Source organism: Rhinopithecus bieti, unplaced genomic scaffold (genome assembly GCF_001698545.2).
Source record: "Rhinopithecus bieti isolate Rb0 unplaced genomic scaffold, ASM169854v2 scaffold_52032, whole genome shotgun sequence".
Classification (NCBI taxonomy): domain Eukaryota; kingdom Metazoa; phylum Chordata; class Mammalia; order Primates; family Cercopithecidae; genus Rhinopithecus; species Rhinopithecus bieti.
This window is the reverse complement of record NW_016821592.1, coordinates 1,460,502-1,481,696: the sequence shown is the minus strand read 5'-3', so window position 1 is coordinate 1,481,696 and position 21,195 is coordinate 1,460,502. Positions and strand designations below refer to the sequence as shown.

Below are 21,195 nucleotides of genomic sequence, written 5' to 3'. Positions count from 1 at the left end.
TGTTCTCTTTCCTCCCCAGCTCAGGGGCAAACATGCTTGATCCCAGGAGAGGCAATCCAATGCTGATAATCCAATGCCCATAATTTCTTGAACTGACCACTTCCTCCTCCTCTCCTTTCTGAACATTCTGGGCTAAGTCCATGCAACTTGATCAGTTTTCCCTTCTGCTTCCTGGGTTCACTGCTCTTTCAGAATGTTTGCCAATTACTTATGCAGAAACCTAATGGGATAGTTTCTTCCCTGGCAAGAAGTGGCTGCTCCTGGAGAGGGTATGAGCATCTCCTGGGTACCAGCAGCACTTAATACAAGTCAGTATTTGTTGAGGACTTCTCTATGTACCGAGCATTGTTCCAACCCCTGACATGGACTAGCTGAGGAAACCATGAAGCTGTTACTGTTACTATCCCCATTTTACAAATGGATCACTACTGAAGAACTGATGTCCGGCCACTGCCAAGGCTGCATGGCTACCAAGCACGAAGCCACATGGCTGGGCTCTGAGCTTTGAGGTCTTGATGTGACATTTAATGAGTACTCTTCTGGGAATTCTGTCTGCTCCCAAATTATGAAAGGGGTGCATTCCAAAGCCTGTTTAAAACACAAATGTGTGGCAATGTGCTGGGCTGATGAGGATGGGAAACAGGCCCTGCATACACTGAGAGTTGAAGTACGAACAGGTCCAAACTCAGTAGAGGCAGTGGGGCAATATCTATCAAAACTGCAAATCATATGCCCTCTGACCTCAGACGGCACTTACAGGGATTTACTCAACTCAACTTATTTCATATGTAAGAAATAACAAGGCTGTTCAAACCAGCACAGTTTATAACAGTCAAGAGTTGGAAACAACCTAATTGTCCACCTATAGAGGACTGGTTCAATTAAGTGCATCCATACAAATGAATACTATTCAGATCTAACAAAGAATGAAGAAGCGCTTAATGTGCTCATCCGAGAAGAGCTCAAAGATGTACATCATCAAAGGAAAAAAAAAGGAGGAGCAAATGCGTGTATTTATATTTGTACTGGCTTATCTATAAAGTATTTCTGGAAACACACAATAATAGTGACTGCCCACAGAGAGGGGAAGTAGATGGAGGGGGGAACAGGGTGGCAAAGAAATTTTTCACTATCCTTTTATGATTTTGGATTTTCAAATCATGTGAATGAATTGGCTATTTTTTTAAAAATCACAAATGTGTATGCAGGGCTCAGATTAGGCTTTCTTGGAGAGCCAATTTTATACATAGCTGTTAGGTCCTGAAAAGCCTACTATGAGTTACTGATCATAACACAAACATCACGAAAATGTGTCCAAAAGCAGCATCTGCAATGGCAGTGTGTGGGCATATGAAGACTTCACAAAAGGCCTGAGCCATGTCTCCCCTGAGCTTGGCTATGGAACAGATCACTTTTTCCTTCTGTGAACAGGCTTTCACCAAAGAGGCAGCACGGATCAGTACTTTGTAAAAGGGACGAGATCTCAGAAGAGAAACATTTGTAGTCGGAAGGGAAAGTGAGAAAATCCAACAGGTGGGAGAGGATGCAGGAGAAGCTGCAGGTCAGGGCATGAGCGAGAAGGGAAGTGCAGGCAGGTGGAATCGCCTGGGCCCATGAGGACAGCTTCTTGTGCAAGGGTGACTAGTGACACACAGATAACCTTTGATGATGGAATGGGCCTAAATGCCATGACGTGAAATCCTATCCCTCCTCCTTTTTTTCTCTTTTTTGAGACGGATTCTCGCTCTATCGCCTAGTCTGGAGTGCAGTGATGCAATCTTGGCTCACTGCAAGCTCTGCGTCCCAGGTTCACGCCATTCTCCCGCCTCAGCCTCCCGAGTAGCTGGGACTACAGGCACCCGCCACCACGCCCAGCTAATTTTTTGTATCTTTTAGTAGAGACAGGGTTTCACTGTGTTAGCCAGGATGATCTCGATCTCCTGACCTTGTGATCCACCCACCTCAGCCTCCCAAAGTGCTGGGATTACAAGTGTGAGCCACCATGCCCGGCCTCCCTCCTCATCATTTTAAGAAGACACCTGGGTTCCAGGAGACAGCTGGTGAATGACCAACACATCAGAACAGTCAGCATGAGTCAGGGGAACCCCAGGGCTTTGCCTTCTGCCCAGAAGGACGGACCTGCTTGGAGGAAGGGATGTTGGGAAAAGAGAAAAGGAAGAGCTAAACAGGAAGGGCTTACAGGCTGGAAGAGAATTACCAGACTACAACTAGGGAGCGGGTCCTCCTGGGTGTTCCACAACCCAGATGAGAGAATTTTAGCTGTCTGTCTCAGTTAAAACTCTTAACACCAGCATTAACCTGTGGGTACTGAGCCATCCGAGGGTGCTGGGCGCACTCACTTGTGTCTGTCTGTCCTCGTCTTGAACCCCTTTCCTGCAACCAAGGGTCAAGTCACTTGGTCATCCAGGCTGGAGTACAGTGGCACAATCACAGCTCACTGCAGTGCCGAACCCCTGGGCTCAAGCTATCCTCCTGCCCCAGCATCCTAAGTAGCTGAGACTACAGGTGCACAACACCATTCCCAGCTAATTAAAAAAAATTTTTTTAAGAACAAGGTCTTGCCATGTTGCCCAGGCTGGTCTTGAACTCCTGGCCTCAAGTGATCCTCCTGCCTCAGCCTTCCGAGTAGCTAGGATTACAGATGAGCCTCACCACGCCTGACTCTCTCGTTTTCTTGCATTTCTCTACACCCACTCTCTTACCTAAATCTTAAAAGACAGACAGAAAGGTTCTTATAGGTAGCCCTTCCTCAAAAACCTTGACCCTGAAATTTGAACTTTCCACAATTATTCCTGGTTTCTTTCTAGTTCCACAAACGTTCTCCTAGTTCTTGGATCATGGTTTGCTTTTTCCCTTCGTAGATGATGTTGGATATAATATTCATCTCAGAAATTAGATTCCTTTAAAAAATGCTCTAGTTCCTGGGGCACTAGAAGAAAAGATTTGCCAACAAGTGTTCAGCTTGCCAGTCAGTCATGTGGCAGGTCAGAACATGTGGCAAGCAGACAGGTGGGCACAATGCTGCTGAGAACGGACATGCTCCCTTACAGGTTTTCTGAGAAATGCAAGGGTTTCAATACACAAAAGGACCTGAGAGGAAGCTATGGCCATGGTTTTGATAAGGAAGAGAGCTAGTTTCTTGTGACTGACTGAAGTGTAAATGACAGTGATAATAATAGAAATAATCACAGCAGTAATAAATAATTCAGTTAAGAGAAAAACTGAAGCGGTGTTTTGCTTCATTTCTTACCATCCTTTTGGCAAACAGAATGATGCTGAAAATACCAAAACAGGGCAGCAGCCAGGAGGAGGAGAAAATCAAGGGGTTATAAAAAATGACAGAAAAATCAGTTCCTAAGTTACTTAAGAGTTGACGCACTGGCAACTTACAGGACTCTGAAAAGAACAAAGGGGTTGGGATATTTTAAAAATTCCATTTATTTTAAAGGAATGTTTGGTTTGCCTACTAATTGTTTTTAGATTCTTAGTGGAGAGAAAGAATAAAAAAAATTTGCATCCTGCAAAACAGGTTGCAGTGTTAATTTAAAACACACACGTATAAAAACAGGGGCAGGTGGGGTGAGGGGTGCTACTGTCCCCAGGGACCTGAGGCTCTGTTCTTTTCTCCTCCTTGCAGGAAGTGAGCCTGCATCCGACTTCCCCTTTCTGGCTTGGTTGTCACATCCTTCAAGGACATTCCAGCTTCTGATCACTTTTCGCTTTGCCTCAGCACAGTCGCATCGATGCAGCCAGCCACGGCACCACTGCACCATCTGAGCCCCATGCCGGAGTATCCAGTGACTCCTCCTGCATGTTGGAACCAAGAGTCCTAGGGGAGGATGACGACTCGGCCAAGTACCCTCCGCCACTTCCCTACCCCCAACCATCTGTGGGCTATGTCTCTCTGCTACCAACCAGAAGATAATTCCACTGTGCCAAGCGCCCAGAACATGCCCCTGGGCTCCACATTTAGAAGGGATAAAGGCTACCTGGAACATGTCCCCGCATGTTCAGAGCAGGACAAATGGGAGGAAGTGAAGGAGCTCGGTTGGGACACGTGAGAAGAGATGGAAGGAATAGAGCAGCTTAAAGAAAACTCATAGAAAACTAATCTTAAAGGATCTGAAGGATTCATTTAATTGTAATGAAAAAGAAATTAACTTGTTCTGCGAGGCCCTAGAGCTAAGCAGAAACTACAAGGGAACAGATTTTGGCTCCTCTAAGTAACAACTCAGGTTTCTCAAAAGATGGAATGGGCTGTGGTGGGGAGGGGACAGCAAGTATGGCCATGGGATGAGGCTCTCACAGAGGCGAGGGCGGATACCCTGCACCTCCCCAACAGTGCGTGAAGGGAGGTGTTCACGTTCCCATTTACTCTGAGTTTCCTATATGGGAACATGATCACTGCCAATTTCCTTATGGTCCCAAGTCACTTTCCCATAGAAAAACGCACACAGACTTTCCCTTGAAAAGGCTTTCTGTTTGAACATGGCAGTCTTCTTACTAATTTAGAAATGACCAGCCAATCTTTGGGATCAGAAACACTAAAATATTTCTACAGCATGGGCGCTCACATCAATCCTTTCAGAAACCTCTGTAGGAGTGCTTCTCCGAATAATTTTAAAATCAAAGGGGGAAAAAACCCCATAGTGTTAGATTTTCATTTAAGTTCAATGTTTAATTTCTGAGGCGAAAATCAGTGTAACCAGAAGCACCCAGTAACCAGCATCCTGAAGGGGATGTTTTTCATATTTTCAGTCTGTTTAACTCCACCCATTTGAGAAGATAAGAAGATGCCTTTTCTATTTTTAGATTCTTACCCTCTCCCCATATCATCTAAACTGAGGACATAGCTCTAAGCTTCAGACTATGAAACTCGTAGCTGGCTCCCCAGCTTCTGAGCTCTGTTATGCAAATGAACTTAGCCAGAATGAGCAGGTGGTATTTTACAGACCCATTTAAAGTCTGATACATCTCACCTTCCATGATTTTAAAGGGACTTTTCGTTTGTGATTCAGCTACAGCTTGAATTCATTGTTCTTTTACAACCCTGATTATATACAGACCCACAAATACCATATGTGAGGCTCAGTGCTAATTTGTGTACACGTCTCACTTTTATGGGATCTAATTTGAAAGATCTTTTAGAAGCAAAATTGGAAGACAGAAGGTCCACCTCACATAGTACCAAGTCTGCACTTTTGAACAGAGGCCATTAGGGCCTTTTTTTCCTATAAAAATGAGTTACTGGGGAAGACTCAACGTGGACATTGATCTCTGGCAGTTACAACAAGGCAGGAGGAGGGCAAGTCCTCTCATGCCTGCTTCATTTATCAGGATGCGTTTTGCATGGCACCAGGGCTGGTCAGAAGCACCCAGGCAGGCACTCTAGTTTCACACATGTGAATCTCTGATAAGGCCATTGCTGCGAACTGCTCACGTGCTTCTGTAACTAATGGATCTGACTTGGTCTGTGATGCTGCAAGGACAATATCAATACAGGAAAAGAACTTGACTGAAGTTTTCAGCAATATTCTGCCAGGATATTCATTCTAATCTCTGCTCAAAAGCAAGGAACGTGATTAAGTTGCTCACAAAATAATATTTAAGTCAGCAATTATTCGATGCAGTACTCCAGTTCTGGTAATGGTAATTTCAAATGATCCCAAATAATAAGCTGACAATGTCCAGAAATTCAGATTATGGTCATCTGACCCATACTACCTTGGAGAGCAAAGTTCCTAGCCATTTGCCTTTATGCCACATTCTCAAGTTTAGGCCCCTTGAATATTCTAGTTCTCTGATGGGGTAAAGGGACAAATACAGGACTTCCATGCTATTCTGTCACCCTGCTAGGGCTGTCTACAATAATCCATGTTCCTTGGATGGGCTGAAACATGGCTTTTCTGTATGATACCAGCACTGGCTATATGTGGAATCTGGGGGTCGTCATTCTACTCTCAACCTACTTCCACTGCCAACATCCTTGTGTTATTTGTATACATGTTAGTACAAATATATTTGCTGAATGATTTCCCTCTAAATAGGCTGAAAGCTCTTCTGTGAGGATGAGCTTATTCATCTTTTTGCCTGCCACAACACATGGCCCACAGGAAACTTTAAATTCACAAGTGTTAAATCCATAACCCCTGCTAGACTTTCCATCATGAGAGCCAGGTTGACTTGCTCCCGGGGGCCAAACCCTAGAGCATGTCTACAGAGGCTCTCTGGAAACTGACAAATCTGAAAGGCTTTGTTCTCTAAAGAATTTACACCTGTAAAGAGTAATAGCTAGCATGAGTGCTTTCTGTGGGCCAGACAGGCATGTAATGCTCAGCACATACCTCTTAGGAAGCAGTGTTAGATGAAGCCTGTGTCTCTGGTCAATCACCCAGAGGAGCTAGGATTCCAGCCACAGCTGCATTCTGTAGCCACTGCTGATTTGATAACTCGAGGACTGCCAACCTGAAGACTATGTATCTTAAGTCTGTCTGACAGCACCAAGAGGAAATGACACACCAAGAGCGCAACACTGAAGAGAGGTGGAGATGATAACCTGACCATGTCAGAAGCCAAGAATGAGTAGAAAGGGTCCTAGACACAGTCCCTCCATCTCGAACTCACTAGGACTTTTCAGTATTTTTGCTCTTGTCAAAAAGAATCTCAAAAGGGATGTGACTTTGTGGTAAACGTCAAAAAATTAGAATTCTTTGGGTGTATACCGAGTTAATGGGTGCAGCACACCAACATGGCACATGTAACAAACCTACACATTGTGTACCTGTACCCTAGAACTTAAAGTATAATAAATAAATAAAGATTAGAATTGTAAAGTAACAAAGACCCCCTGATCCTCGAGGAGAAAAACATCCTGTTCTTAGAAAATCGTGTTAAGTGCTGTTCATTCTTTTCCCAGAGGAAGCCCATTGCATGCAACAGTGAACAATCACAGCTTTCACTGGGACAATAGCTCCGGAGCTTCCTAACTGACACTGCATTTCCCTCCTAACCTGAAACTAAGAACCTTGTGTTCCCTACATGGAAAGCTCTCCCACCTTCTTACCATCAGCCTCTATTCACAACATCCTCTGAGACCTGCTCCAGACTCGTTTCCTTCCTGGAGGAAGTCTACTCCAATGCACCTCACGTAATCCAGCCTTGCTACTGCTTTGCTTAGGGGGTTTCTTAGGGGTTGTGGAGGGCTTGTATTACGTGATTTGTTGTTTTCCTGTTTTGTGGTTTTAATGCCTGCTATTTCCAGGTGGGTGGTGAGCTCAAAAAGAATAAGGTAAGCAAAAGGGCTATAAATGAGTGCTACTGTTGAGAAAACTCCCCTCCTCTTTATGCTGAGTCACTTACAGAGCCTCCTCTTGAGCTGGGGACACAGAAGGCCCTCAAATTTTACTGAATAAGCTCTTCTAGTTTTCTTTCTGACCATCCCTTAAGTCAAGGGTCTACAAGCTACAGGTAGGCCAAATCTGGCCCCCTGCCTGTTTTTATAGATAAAGTTTTATTAGAACACACCTATGCCTATTCATTTATGTACTGTCTACATCTCAGTGGGGTTCTCAACTGAGGGTGATTTTTGTTCCCTACGCAATATTTGGCAATGTCTGGGAATATTGCTGATTTTCATGACTGGGAGTGGTGTGCTCCTGGCATCTAGTGGGTAGAAGCCAGGAATGCTGCTCAACTTCCTACAGTGCACAGGACAACTCCCCAAAGCAAAGAATTATCTGGCCTCAAATCTCAGTAGTGCTGAAGTTGAGAAATCCCAGTAAAGGTGCTTTTTTTGCTCTATCAGGTCAGAGTTGAGTAGTCTGTGACAGAGACTGTATGTAGCTCTCAAAGCCCAAAATATTAACTGAGCCCTTACAGAAGAAGTTTGAACCCATCTTAAATGTTGGCATTTTCATAGGGTTGGATGGCTGCTGCCCATCCCCCGCTCCTCAACAATTCCCCCAGCAATCACATACCACCTCTACGGATAACTTCCAAATCAGTACCTTCAACCCACATGCATCTACTTAAGTCCAGACCAGTGCTACTCAAAGTGGGTTCATGCAGTCCATGATGAGATAAATACAGAAGCTGAAAGCAAGATCTTTTTGACATTGCCATAACATCAAACATGTGACCAATAGATTTTTTCTTACTGAACAGGCTATTGACAAGTTTGGGAGCTGTATGCTGTTGAGCTTACATGGGGGTTGTGTGTGGCCCAAGCTCCATATTCCTTGTGCACAGCAGTACTGTACAATGAATTGGAAATGGAAACAAAAAGACAGTGGCCCTTCCCAGAGAGTTTGAGAAGCATTGGCCTTTTCTTTCCCTTATATTCCAGACCTCTCTACTTTGCTTCCCTCAGATAGTCATAAACCTTGTCCCAGACGGGATTTGCCATTTTTCTTCCCCCTGCCTGTCCCAGGCATCTGCTTCCCCCACTATGCTTTCCTGGTAAATGGCAGAAGTCACTCAATTCCAAAACCTAGCTATCATCCCTTCTCCCCGCCTCCCTCGCTACATCAAGTCCTATAGTTCTATCAGTCTGTCTGGACTGTCTCTCCTCATTCATCATCCCTGCTCCATCAGCCTTATTCCTGGCCCCCATGATCTTTCTGCTGCACAAGGACATTTGCCCTTTACCTACCTCCCTGCCTCCCTGGTCCCTCCACCTTATCTTCCAGTCTACACCAGAGTGAGGTACCTAGAATCCTCATGTAACCTTATCACTCTCTGCTTTAAAACCCTTTCAAGGGTTTTAAGGGCAGGCCTGCCCCTACAGCCTGGAGATAAGATAAAATAGCTTGTGAAGCCCACCTCCGCAATCTGGAGGGCCTGCTACACTTGCAGCTGAATCTCCTGCCAGTTCCCCATGGCATCCTGTGTACACCTCAAACCTAGAAACTATCACACTGGATTGTTATCACTACTTATTTAACTCTTCCCCAACCAGGCTATAATCTGGGAGAGAGAACGGAGATCTTGTTCATAGCAGATACTGAAAAGTTGAATGGATAAATAAATGAGAAAGCTTGAAAACCATTGCTGTGCCTCTTCCTCTTCAACCCTGCCCCCTCTGCTGAAAATGCAAGCTGGAATCTATGATTCTTACAGAAGAAAACAAACATGTAACAAGAAACTGTCTCCTTTTCGTGTGGCAAAGGCTATCTTTCATTTTTCCATCTGTAAGCCATTTTAACCTTCCTCTATCCATACAGGGTAATAGTTTAACAGTGTATCAGTGCAAGCCAGAGTAATTCTACAGGACCATACAGCTCTTTGGCAAATATACAGATAAAAAATATAGATTTTTAAGGCAAATATTTGTGGACATGCTGTTTGAAAGTGATACGACTCCTATCCCTGACTGCAATGTGCAAACAGTGTCTTAGGTAAGACTCAAGGAAAATTAGACAATACAGTCCCCTGAATTCAAACTCACTGATTCTACTTAAATCAAACTTAAGGAAAGAGGCCCTGGAGCAACAATGAACTTGCTCTTTTCTTGTTTCAAAATGAGATGTGTTAAGGGAGAACTTGGCTCATTTGGCCTAAAATGTACAAGGGAGCTTCAAGAAACTATAATGGACAGTCTACAGGAAAGGGTTGTTTGGAAGATCAATATGTAACTGGCACAGATCAGATACGTGGGGAAAAATAAACCTATCAAAACATTTGCCAAACCAAACCAAATGAAACACCGATTGTATGGGCCAAGCAAACAGCTAACTCACTGCTGTTCCTGGCCTTAGAGGGGAAAGAGCTGGGCCAAAACTATGAGCCAGTCCTGTAAGACGCAGAAGCCCTGATACACTGGGTACCAGTTACCTTCATGTAAAATGGAGATAATCATCCCAAACTTTATAATAACCACAGGTTGTCAGAGCTGAGTGTGAAAATCTACAGTGCTATGTAAACACAAGGCAGTATCTTTTCCCCAAATGAGAAACCAGACTGTCTACTGAAATACAGGGTGGAGGGGAAACTATTCGAATTGCCAAAATAAACACTTCTATTTTCTCCTTAAATTTCGCCTGTATCACTCATTAATAAAATGGTTCCTATTGATCCTGTGGACAGTCTCCACAATTGGAAGGGATTCCTACCACCAGCTTGATGAGAGGTTAATTCCCCTGTCCATGGGACATAGGGCTGGGGCTATCTTCTCATTCACATCTACATGCATCGGTTATCTCCAGTTGGGGCTATTCCAGCCTTGGGAACAAATGAGACGTCCCTGAGTTGGAAAAATTACAACTACTACTATACAGGTCAGATAAAAGCGGTGTTTTAATACCAACTTGGGATCTCTTATAGTAGCCCCTGACCTTAAGACATAAATAAATACAAACAATCTAACACTTTTTTCTCCTAAATTCTCTGGTGACCTACTTACTTTATGGATGATTTTAAGAGGAAAATCCTTTTACTTCCATTTAAAGTTCATTTTAAGTTCATTTGGTTTTACTTTTAAAGGAAGCTGAGACCAACGGGGGGAATATTACCTTCTCTGATTTATTCAACTTCTATTTTGCCTCTACCTTAAGGTTAAAAAAAAAAAAAATAGAAAAGTAAATGGAATGAACCTCAAAGTGACAAGACCTGGAAGTGATGGGATCTGGAGGGTGTAGGGTTAGGGAGTGGGCACAACTAACACTGTCAAAGGGAAATGGAAGGCCAGAGTGGAGCAGTAATCATTGGAAGGGACTTCATACCATATGGGAGTCCAGATTGCCAGGCCTGATGAGTAAGGAGAGCCTAAGGTCCTGAAATCACTTGTCTCCTTTTGATCATGAAACCATTTATGAAAACCTTTTAAAAAACTATAGGGAGTAGTATGTATTTATGTATATTATATATAGTGTGTGTATACAGTGTGTGTGTGTGTGTATATATATATAGTGTGAGCGTATATATACACACACACAGGCAAATGATTTGATTTTCCAAAAGGAAGAGACAATTACTTGGTGACTACTATCACATCTATCTTCAGTAAAGGTCTAGGTTTTGAACACTTAAGAGATATATGCTCAGCCGGCACTGATAAAAAGTTCACTGGCACCTCACTTGCTTATACACATGACATAGTTGCTAGAAGGGTCGATTACTTGTAATCTGCCAATCTTAGCCAAGTCTTAAAGGGATCTTATTGATAGGGCAAGTGACATGGAAGACACAGAAGATGCACTTACCAATCTAAACTGGAGACCCAGAAGGAGCCTCAATGTGCCGATGGCTAACTGGGGTCCAGAATTACCTGGACCAAGAGCTGGGGCTGGATGAAGTCCACAGGAATGAACTGAATGATGATAAATAGAAAGTCCTGCTTTGGGTTAAAATTAATTCAATAATTCCATTTGCGCAGAATGGGGCAGGCTCTGGCTGCTGGTGCTTATAAACTGGATGGCAAGGCTACTGGGAGCTGGCAGCACGAGGAGGTGGCTGAAAAACTCATAGCCATCTGAAGGTCTCTGGATAGACCCCACCGGAATTGGTGATGTGTGAGAGAAGAGAAAAAACAAAAGGGCATATTGTTATTTTCCTAAATAGCTGATAAGTAGGGCCAATCGCTCTCCTTTCTAACCAAAGAAATTATGTTATTATCTGCTTATATTTCAGGCTTAAGATTTTCTTTTCCTTGGCCTAAAAAAAAGTAGAGCTGGGCCTAGGAGGAAGATTCATACTCTGTGTCACTTAAACAATTAAGGCCTTGGTTTTATCATGTCAGAATGAGACTGGGGCTGAGATAAGGTCCCTTCCATCTGTCAAATGGTAGGGCTCTGTCATTCTATTTGCAGAAACATCTAGCTTCTAGGAAGTTTCCAAAAAAGAAAAAAAAAAGTAATATTTTTAATGAAAGTAAGACTACCCTTAAAATCAAAATACTTTTTACCAGCGAATACAATTTTCATCATCCTTTCCCATCCTTCCTGGTATTCAATTAAGGGTCTGAGCCATGCTACTGACTCCCTTTGGGAGCTTCAGTTTCCCCATCTATGAAGTGCAAACAGCAATGGTGGGAGTCTTCTTAGGTGACAATGAGCATAAAGTGCTTGGCAAAGCACCTGGCAGGCAATGAGCCCAAATCAATGGAAGGGGTAATGTTTATTATTAATTACTCCAAAAAGCTACAGCTGCATAAGGAAGAAGATGAGCTGGAAGCTCATGGTGAGGATTCCTTCTAACCTTACTCCTTTTAGACCTTGGGATCTGGCTGCCTCAACTGATTGTTTTAAATATAGTGTGAAAAACTCCCAAATGTTCTGGGTCCAACAGTTTAATTCCCCACTCTGAGAAAGGAACGGAATTTGAAAGAAGTCCCTGCTTTACTCCCTGCACCGCCCTGAGAGACATCTCTCTGAAGCTCGCTCTCCCAGGCTGGCAAGTAAAGCACCACCATTCCCAGGTGAGCCCACAGCGAATACAAAACAAAGCCCCATCACCAGCATAAACTTTTGCTCAACTTAATAGAAGGCCAAAAATCAACACTCTTTTGGAAGACATTTCATTCTGAAGCTATCTGAGAGCAAGAAAACAGGCTCCAGTTGGTGCTGTGACATGCATAGAGTGAGCCACATGCCTCTTGCTGGTTCAACCCATGAGAAGCCAGCTTTAGAAAGCCCTTCAGTTAGACGCGGTGGCTCACACCTGTAATTCCAGCACCTAGGGAGGCTGAGGTGGGCGGATCACGAGGTCATGAGATCGAGACCATCCTGGCTAACATGGTGAAACCCCGTCTCTACTAAAAAAAATACAAAAAATTAGCCGGGTGTGGTGGCGGGCGCCTGTAGTCTCAGCTACTCAGGAGACTGAGGCAGGAGAATGGCGTGAACCTGGGAGGCAGAGTTTGAAGTGAGCCGAGATCGTGCCACTGCCCTCCAGCGTGGGTGATAGAACGAGACTCCGTCTCAAAAAAAAAAAAAAAAAAAAAAAGCCTTCTACGTGCCTCCCCAGCCCCTGGCTGGTCCCTCATGTATTCAACAACAAACATCCACGGAGGGCCTACTACGTGCCAGGCACTATTCTAGATTGTAAGGCTGCAGCAATGATGCACTCCACTGTGGAGAGACTGACGCTAATATAACAAATAAATAAATGGCTCACGTTTATTCATTCATTAATGGCTGGCGAGAGGTCTATGCAGCACTAGGAAACACAAGGACCCTTACTCTGTGCTCTAAGTGGACACATGGGTGCCAAGTTGCCTCAGTCACTCCCAGGGCATGAGAAAGCATTGGTGGGAGTTGCCAATGTCTCCGATGAGATATTGAGAAGGTTCTAGCAGGGACTTGACCTATTTCCACAGGGCCCTCAGATGACCTCTATCACCACAACCAAATGACTGGGGATGATTCCCCTTGCATTTGAATGTTTTGTAGCCTGGGAAGGAGTAACTTCACTACAGCAGGACTTAAAAATAAACTAGTGTGATGGTTAATACTGAGCATCAACTAGATGGAAGGATGGGAAGTATTGATCCTGGGTGTGTCTGTGAGGGTGTTGCCAAAGGAGATTAACATTTGAGTCAGTGAACTGGGAGACACAGACCCATCGTCAACCTGGGTGGGCACCATCTAATCAGCTGCCAGCGTGGCTAGGATAAAAGCAGGCAGAGGAACGTGGAAGGACTAGACTTGCTGAGTCTTCTGGCCTTCATCTTTCTCCCATGCTGGATGCTTCCTGTCCTCACACATCAGACTCCAAGTTCTTCAGTTTTTGGCTCTTGGACTTACACCAGTGGTTGGTTGCCAGGAGGCATTCAGGCCTTTGGTCACACACTGAAGGCTGCACTGTTGGCTTCCCTACTTTTGAGGTTTTGGGACTCGGACTAACTTCCTTGCTCCTCAGCTTACAGACAGCCTGTTATGGGATTTCACCTTATGATCACATGAGTCAACACTCCTTAATAAACTCCCCTTGATATATACATCTACCCTATTAGTCCTGTCCCTCTAGAGAACCCTGACTAACACAGCAAGGTAAGTGACAAAGATTTCTGACCTGCCAACAACTTAAAGAGATACGCTGCAGAAAGAATCAGGTAGTATAGCAAGGGCTATACTGCCCACTTTGTCATTAAGCCCACATTCCACTATTGCAGAAAAGATGAATGACAAGATAAATGAGATTCAGTCCCTACCCTGGAGGAGCCAGTAGTCCAGTTAGGCAGCCACTTGTGTCAATCAGGAACATGGATGGAGTTGGAGGCCATTATCCTTAGCAAACTGACACAGGAGCAGAAAACCAAATACCGCACATGCTCACTTGTAAGCGGGAGCTAAATTTGAACAAATGGACACAAAGAGGGGAACGACAGACACTGGGGCCTACTGGCAGGAGAAGAGCGGGAGGAGAGAGAGGATCAGAAAGAATAATGATCAGGTACTGTGCTTAGTACCTGGGTGATGAAATAATCTCTACATCAAAACCCTGTGACATGAATTTAGCTATATAACAAACCTGCACATGTAGCCCCATACCTAAAAGTTGGACCTATTATGGGATTTTACCTTATGATCATGTGAGCCAACACTCCTTAATAAACTCCCCTTTATATATATATGTGATAATCTAAATGTAATAAGTGTTACAATAGGAGAAGGTACAAGACACTACGGAAATGCCTGTGATAGAAGAAAAAAGAGGAACAGAATCACAATTTAGGGCCAGGAGAGGGCCTAGAGAACATCTACCCACTTCTCTGGCCTCCCGTCCCATCCCCATCCTTCCCACTCTGCCATTTTCTTTTTCACAGGTGATGGGATGGAGCCTGCCCAAAGAAGGGGAAGGATTTGTTTTGTGACTAACCAGCCAGTCAGCCAAAGGCTTAGAGCCTCATCTCCCACTGTGTTAAAATCAATGTTTTAAGTCTGAACTGACCCTTGGCAAAACAAAAGTTTAAAAAAATAAATACAAAGGTTGAGAAATCAAACACATTCTGAATGGCAAAGCCACATTTCACCAAAAATGCCTCTGCTTATTTTAAAAAATATATGTAGCCTAAATGATTATGATGTATTTGGACAGAAAAGTTCTTTTTCAACTAAACTCATGACAACGATCTATCATTGGCATGATGTGTCTACAAATAGGACCTTCAGGTTGTCACCAGAACATGACGGATTCCCAAATGTGGAAGCTGTCTAAATAGAGGCCTGACTTTGAAGTTCCCTGCCTTCCACGCTTGCTCAGGCTGCTCTGTCAGAGATCTGCATGGGTCTGCTTTTCAATCCAGAGTCTTACATTATTAGTAGCAAGATAGCTATGCTAATAGGTGCCACTGATCCTGGCTCACTGATTCTAGAGTCAGAGATTATCTGAGATCATCTCCTGCCAAATGCCATGTTTTAGGGATGAGAACAAGAAAACCCCAAGAGGTCAAGGCTATACAATTTGGGTCAGAGCTAAGACCAGAATCTGTATTTTTTTAAATCTCTATTCCTACACACACACACACACACACCCCTTTTGATTGCCCTCACTTAATTCTCCATTAGTTTTATCAGTGTTCACCAGGATCTCCTGGTACATCCTCATGGCTCTCCTTCTGTAACGCCTGTGGTTCTCTAACTAAAATGTCCCTGGGTTGTTTCGGCTCTGTGGGGCATACTGCGGTTATATAGCTTCTGTCCTGCATTTCCCAGAGTGTGTTTCCTGCCAGGCTAGTCCTGCAGCTGCTCAGTGGGCAAAACTATTTGAAAAACTCTGGACACTACCTCCCTGTGGAGATCCACTGTATACACTGGCTTTTTAAATATTCTGAAAAGTCCTGCAGAAAGGGACCTTCATCAAACTGGGGTCCCACAGAATACTTTTATGCCATTCATGGCTCGAGGTACACTTTAGGCGGTACCCTGTTATCTAATTGCAGGTGTGTGACCTCTGCAACATGGCTTACCAAAGGGCCAAAGGCTAGGCGGCTAATAATTTTATCCAATATGGAAATAAAACCCAATCCACTGAAAATCCTTTTAAAAAAGTTTTAAATTTGGGATTCTAGAATTCTTTTAATTCATCACTTAGGCAAGTAGTAAGGACTAATTTGGAACTCACCAGCTTTCACACAGTTTACTTGGCTATTTAGAAATAGTAATCTTTTAAATATTAATATCATGCTTTGTATTATAAAACTGTATGGTTAAAATTTGAAAACTGCTTTTCTACCAGAGGTATTGTCAAATTCAGTCCATCATCATGTGACTCTGATGAAACTTGGCACTGAAGTATATCGAAGCCAATGAAAGCTTTTTTTTTTTTTTTTAAGGAAAGAAATGTACCTGACTATTGCTTTAGAACTACATGGCTACTTATTCTGGTTTGTGGGGTATTGTTTTGTTTTGTAGCCTTTAAGGGGTGGGGACAGGAGAAGATTTCAAATGGAATTGGACAGCTCCAAGGCTGTAACCCTTGGCTTTGAGGCTACCTGAGTGACTTCGGGCTGTCCTTTCCAGAACCCTGTTGCAGTCTGAGAAGTCTCTGGAGCTGATCCCCACAGCTAATCACAAACCCAGGGCATCAAAGCAGTGGAGGCCAAGGCAGGCCCTCTGGGTTTTCCAGGGCACCCCTCTAGGTTTCAAAGGTTTCCTTGTTCTGTGTTTCTTATCTAGCAGGGCCCCACGGCATATGCCGAGCTGTAACAGGGCTTGACTTCTGCCATGGACAGAGCCCAGTGCCTTTCTGTTCACCTTACCTGTAGCTCCTCTTCGGCTGAGTTCTTGCAGCAACATCAACAAACATGGACTAAAACGCCCACTGAGTGCCGGGACTGAAGGTCAAGGTAGTGTGGTTCCTGCCTTCAAGGAAGGGATTGTCCAGAAGTGGTTACTGGACTCTGCAACCCCTGGCTCTCCAGAATTTTGAAGCAAGCACACGGTCTACGCTAGAGCTTCACTTCATCCCCAGCCCCCAGAAGTCCTTGTCCCTGGCTGTGTCTTGGCTTGCGTTCTCACCATAGAGTCCCACATTTTCACCTAGTAAATCTCTTCGTTTATGGCACAAACTACTTATGTTAACCCTAGCAGTGTTCATGCTAGATCCACTTTCATGCCATATATGTGGGATTGAATCATCTTTAATAATAAAATAATTTACATATTGTTCCCCAAGGCTGACAATTGCTGTCATCTTCAACTGTGAGATACAGGGTGATACGAAATTATTTCCTTGACAGAGGCCGAAAGTCATAACAAAAATCAGATTTAACAACTTCTCTGCCCCTCCTCCCTGTTGGTGGGGGTATGGTATTTAGCATAAGGTCAAAAAGACCTGAGTTCAAACCCTGCTTCTGCTATTTAGCTGTGTGACCTTGGCCACATTACTAAACCTTTCTGAGCCTGTGTTCTCATCTGGAAAAGAAGAGCAATATAGTCTGCCTTATCCTTAAAGGATATGTTCCAAGACCCCCAGTGGGTGTCTGAACCTTGGACAATACTGAACCCCATATATACTATGTTTTTTTTTTTCATACATACATACCTGTGATAAAGTTTAATTTGTAAAGTAGGACAGTAAGAGATTAACAATAGAACAATTATAACAATGTAATAAAAATTATATGGATATGGTCTCTTTCTCTCTCTTAAAATGTCCCGTATTCACCTAGTTTCAGACCATGGTTGACTATGGGTAACTGAAACCCCAGAAAGAAAAACCACGGATAAGAGGGGACCACTGTACTGTCTCTCTCAAAGAATAGTTATGAATATTACATGACAGAACCAGTATTAAGTACCTAGGAAAAAAACAAAAGCAACATTGAAACCTCAACCTTTTATTGTGGCTACTCTGGGCCAGGCACTGTTCTGAGTACATAATCTTTTTTGACTCCTTTAATCCTCAGGGAAATAATATTATCCCCATTTTACAAAGGATAAACTGAGGTAAAGGCGAGGTAACTTGCCCAAAGTCACAAGGTGTTAAGCGCCAGAACTAGGACATGTGCCCAGGCAGCCCGACTCGGAGGCTTCAGAAGTTCAAAGTTGTGTTTTTTTTTTTCCCATCCCCTTAACCCAAAGAGCTGCTGACTTTCACCTAGGATTAGCCACTCATGCCTGCACATATTGTGCTGTTAAACTGCACATGAATGTTTAGGTTTTTCTTATTGTTACAACTTTGGGTAAGTTATACAACCGGTCTGTCCTCAGTCTCTACACCAGCAAAATGGGGATACGAACGGTTCTTTCATAAGATGATTGCTAGAAACAAATAAGATAATCAAAAGGCTGAGAAGAGTGCTTGACACATAGGACAGGCTCCACTTAGGAAGTGCTTTTAACATCCAAAGTAATGAACAACGCAATATATTAGGAAAATTCTTGGTCTTCTGTGGCTTGGTAAGGCACACAAGATTTTGTGGCTGGCTGAATCTAGTACTTTCAAATGGCTATCCTTGTTCTCTAGCAAACATACTGCATTTAAAAATAGACTGCTCATTCAATCAATAAAAAGAAAAACAGGTTCACAGGATTCTGGTTAGTAAGAAATGAGACTGGATATGGATACACTGAAATGAGGCCTAGATAAAATCAGACTGAAAGCAAGAATCTTAATAATAATAATACAATCAGAGCAGTCTTCCTGGAGGTTTTTAGGTTATGAATTATATTTCACCCACTGGATAAATGTTACAGTTAATGGGCAAAGAATTTGTGAAAAATCTATGGCCTGGTTAAAAAAAAAATCTTTGGGTGATACAGGTTAAAGCAATTTTATCCCCAACACTGTTGAATACCAGGAACTTTATATGTAAAAAAGCACAGCTTTCGTGAGCATGTTGGACATAAAACAAAACACCACATTAAAGGAAAGGCTGGAGCGCAGACAGGCCAAATGAACTCATGTGAGCCCTTCTGCAATCATTGTTACAGCTTTGCATTACTCATCTTGCACCACACTTAAATGTACAATAACAAGCAAAAAGTGTGCAACACGTATTACTCTAGCTGCTTTTACTTGTTCCATAGAGATACGCGAAACAATTTCACTGCTCAGATTGAGGGAAAGAGGAGCTCATCTTATTTCAAGCCTGTAGCTGCTGCCACAGCCTCAGCACCACGTTCTAATCATAGACTTCATCATGTAAATCTCTAGCAGATGATACCACTGGAAAACAGAAACTGCCATGGATCCAGAAATGCTTCCAAATTTCTTCTCTAAAGTTCTTATCTGTGAACCCAGAAGCTGATGCTGTCTTATTCAATGGGTGAGGCCCACTGGGAAACCCACATTATTTGGGAGACTTTATGAAGAACTTTCCACCATTCCTTGACTATATAAACGGCCTTTATCATGTATTTCATGATACATGAAAATGCTAAATAATTCACAACTACTCCAACTTATTTCTGAGTGTCTAAATCTATTCTGAAAAGGGTATGCATCACACACCTACCTGTGTAGCTTATTAACTACCAATAAGAACTCACACAAATTGTAGGGGGTATGAAAGAATAGACTTCTGGAACTGTCCAGAAAAGAAGAGAAGGTACATTTTTCCTGGTTTTAAGATGAAAGCTCTTGTGTATGTTAGAACATTACAGGAGTCGTTTCAATTCTCTTAGGGATACCTTTGGGGCATCATCCCTGGTTCCTGGCGAGTCTTTTTTCTCCCTGTGATGTTAAGAGAAAGTCCCTAAGACTGGCTTTGCTATTAAAATACAGACATCTGCTGCTCTCCTGATTTTTATTCTTTTTAAACGAGAGTACTCCCCAGAAACTCTTGGATATTTTGAGAACTAAGATCTGGGAGATGGGGACGGAATCTTTGTCTCCCTAACGCATTCATCAGTTCCCTCCCTAGAGCCCCCCTATGCCCTCAGCACACACCAGCAGCCCACTCCTCTAAAGACGCCAGGGCTGGAAAGATTCATGTTGCAATACCCTCCTGACATTCCTCATTTTAATTCGCTCACTTTTTTTTTTTTTTTTTAACAAAATGTAATTACTTGACTGTCAGCCTGGGCTGCACTCTGGGGCTTTTACTCCTTTCAACACAGCTGCGCTCCCGGCTTTGATGCTGCTGTCCACGCAGCTTGTCCCAGCCACAGCCTGGCTCTCGGTAATGTAACATTCAAGTGCATATTTATTTTTAAACTGACCTCTCCTAGACTGCACAGTATAAAGGAGATCCTGCCAAAAAAATGCTACTTTCTATTTATAAGATGAAACACATGCCTCCCAAAGTCGGAGGGGAATAGAGTATAATAATTCATAACGAAAAAACGATTGGCCAGATCCACTCGTCCTCACATGTCTGATACTTGTCTGTGTCAAGCCACTTAGTTTCAAGGAGAAAGGGAGGAAAACTAAAAACAAAAAATCTTGTAAACGTTTCAGCTGTTCAACCGTCAAAAAACAAAAAAAGTCAATAACCAGATTTCCAGGTTGGCGCCCCACTAACAATGTCCTCCATTAAGAAAGAAGAGGGCACCGGGCAGGCGATGCCACGGCAGAGCTGTGCGATGCACCCATGTGCGGCCCTGGTACCAATCCACGACGCGAGGGGCGCGGTAGCCAAGTGCGGCTTGTTCTCAGGGAAAAATGCTATACGCAACCAGAATGGCTCTGTCAATAGCTCGGAGGGTGCAATGTGGCCCCGCAGCCCCACCCTGAAAAGTGGTGGGCACAAATGGTGGAGCTCTGAGTCCCGGTCATGCCGCCCGCCCCACTCCTGGCTTGCTTTATGTCCCCTTCGGTCCGTTGGACACCAGATGTGAAAGCGATGCCCTCGGTATCCCGGCTCCCTGCTGGTTTCCCAGCCTAACACCAGCGCACGCCGGAAGCGGCCACGGCGCGGGCGGGACAGACTCACAGAAAGGTAGAGAGGAAGGAACCCTGGATTGCCCCGACTCACCGGCCGCCGCTGAGAATCCCAGCCGCTGCCCCGGGCCTCCCGAGGGCGCACGCAGCCCCGGCCGGCGTGCGCAGATCCAGCCAAGTCGGCCGGCGCGGTGCCTGCTCACCGCATTATCCGCTTCGAGAGAGCGTGAAGGCACCCCAGGCCGGTGGCCAGGTCTCCGGGCTAACCCCGCGCTGCGGCCCCTCGGCCGCGAGAGAAGGTGCGCGCAACTGAGAGCTGGGCTGCCGGACGCGAGGACTGAACCTGCGGAGGGCGGGGCGGCGCGGGGCGGGGCCGGCGGCACGGGGACGAACTGGGGCGGGGCGGAGGGC

The 21,195-nt window shown here is 44.1% G+C and overlaps 1 protein-coding gene across 1 annotated transcript in view; it reads right to left on the bottom strand.

The window, feature by feature from the left end:
* Nucleotides 1–21,195, bottom strand: part of CDC42EP3 (CDC42 effector protein 3) — a 29,380-nt gene extending 8,185 nt beyond the window's left edge. The window contains exon 1 of the mRNA XM_017860449.1: nucleotides 20,879–21,195. The gene's annotated coding sequence lies outside the window, so the exon portion shown is untranslated. The remainder of the gene's footprint in view (nucleotides 1–20,878) is intronic.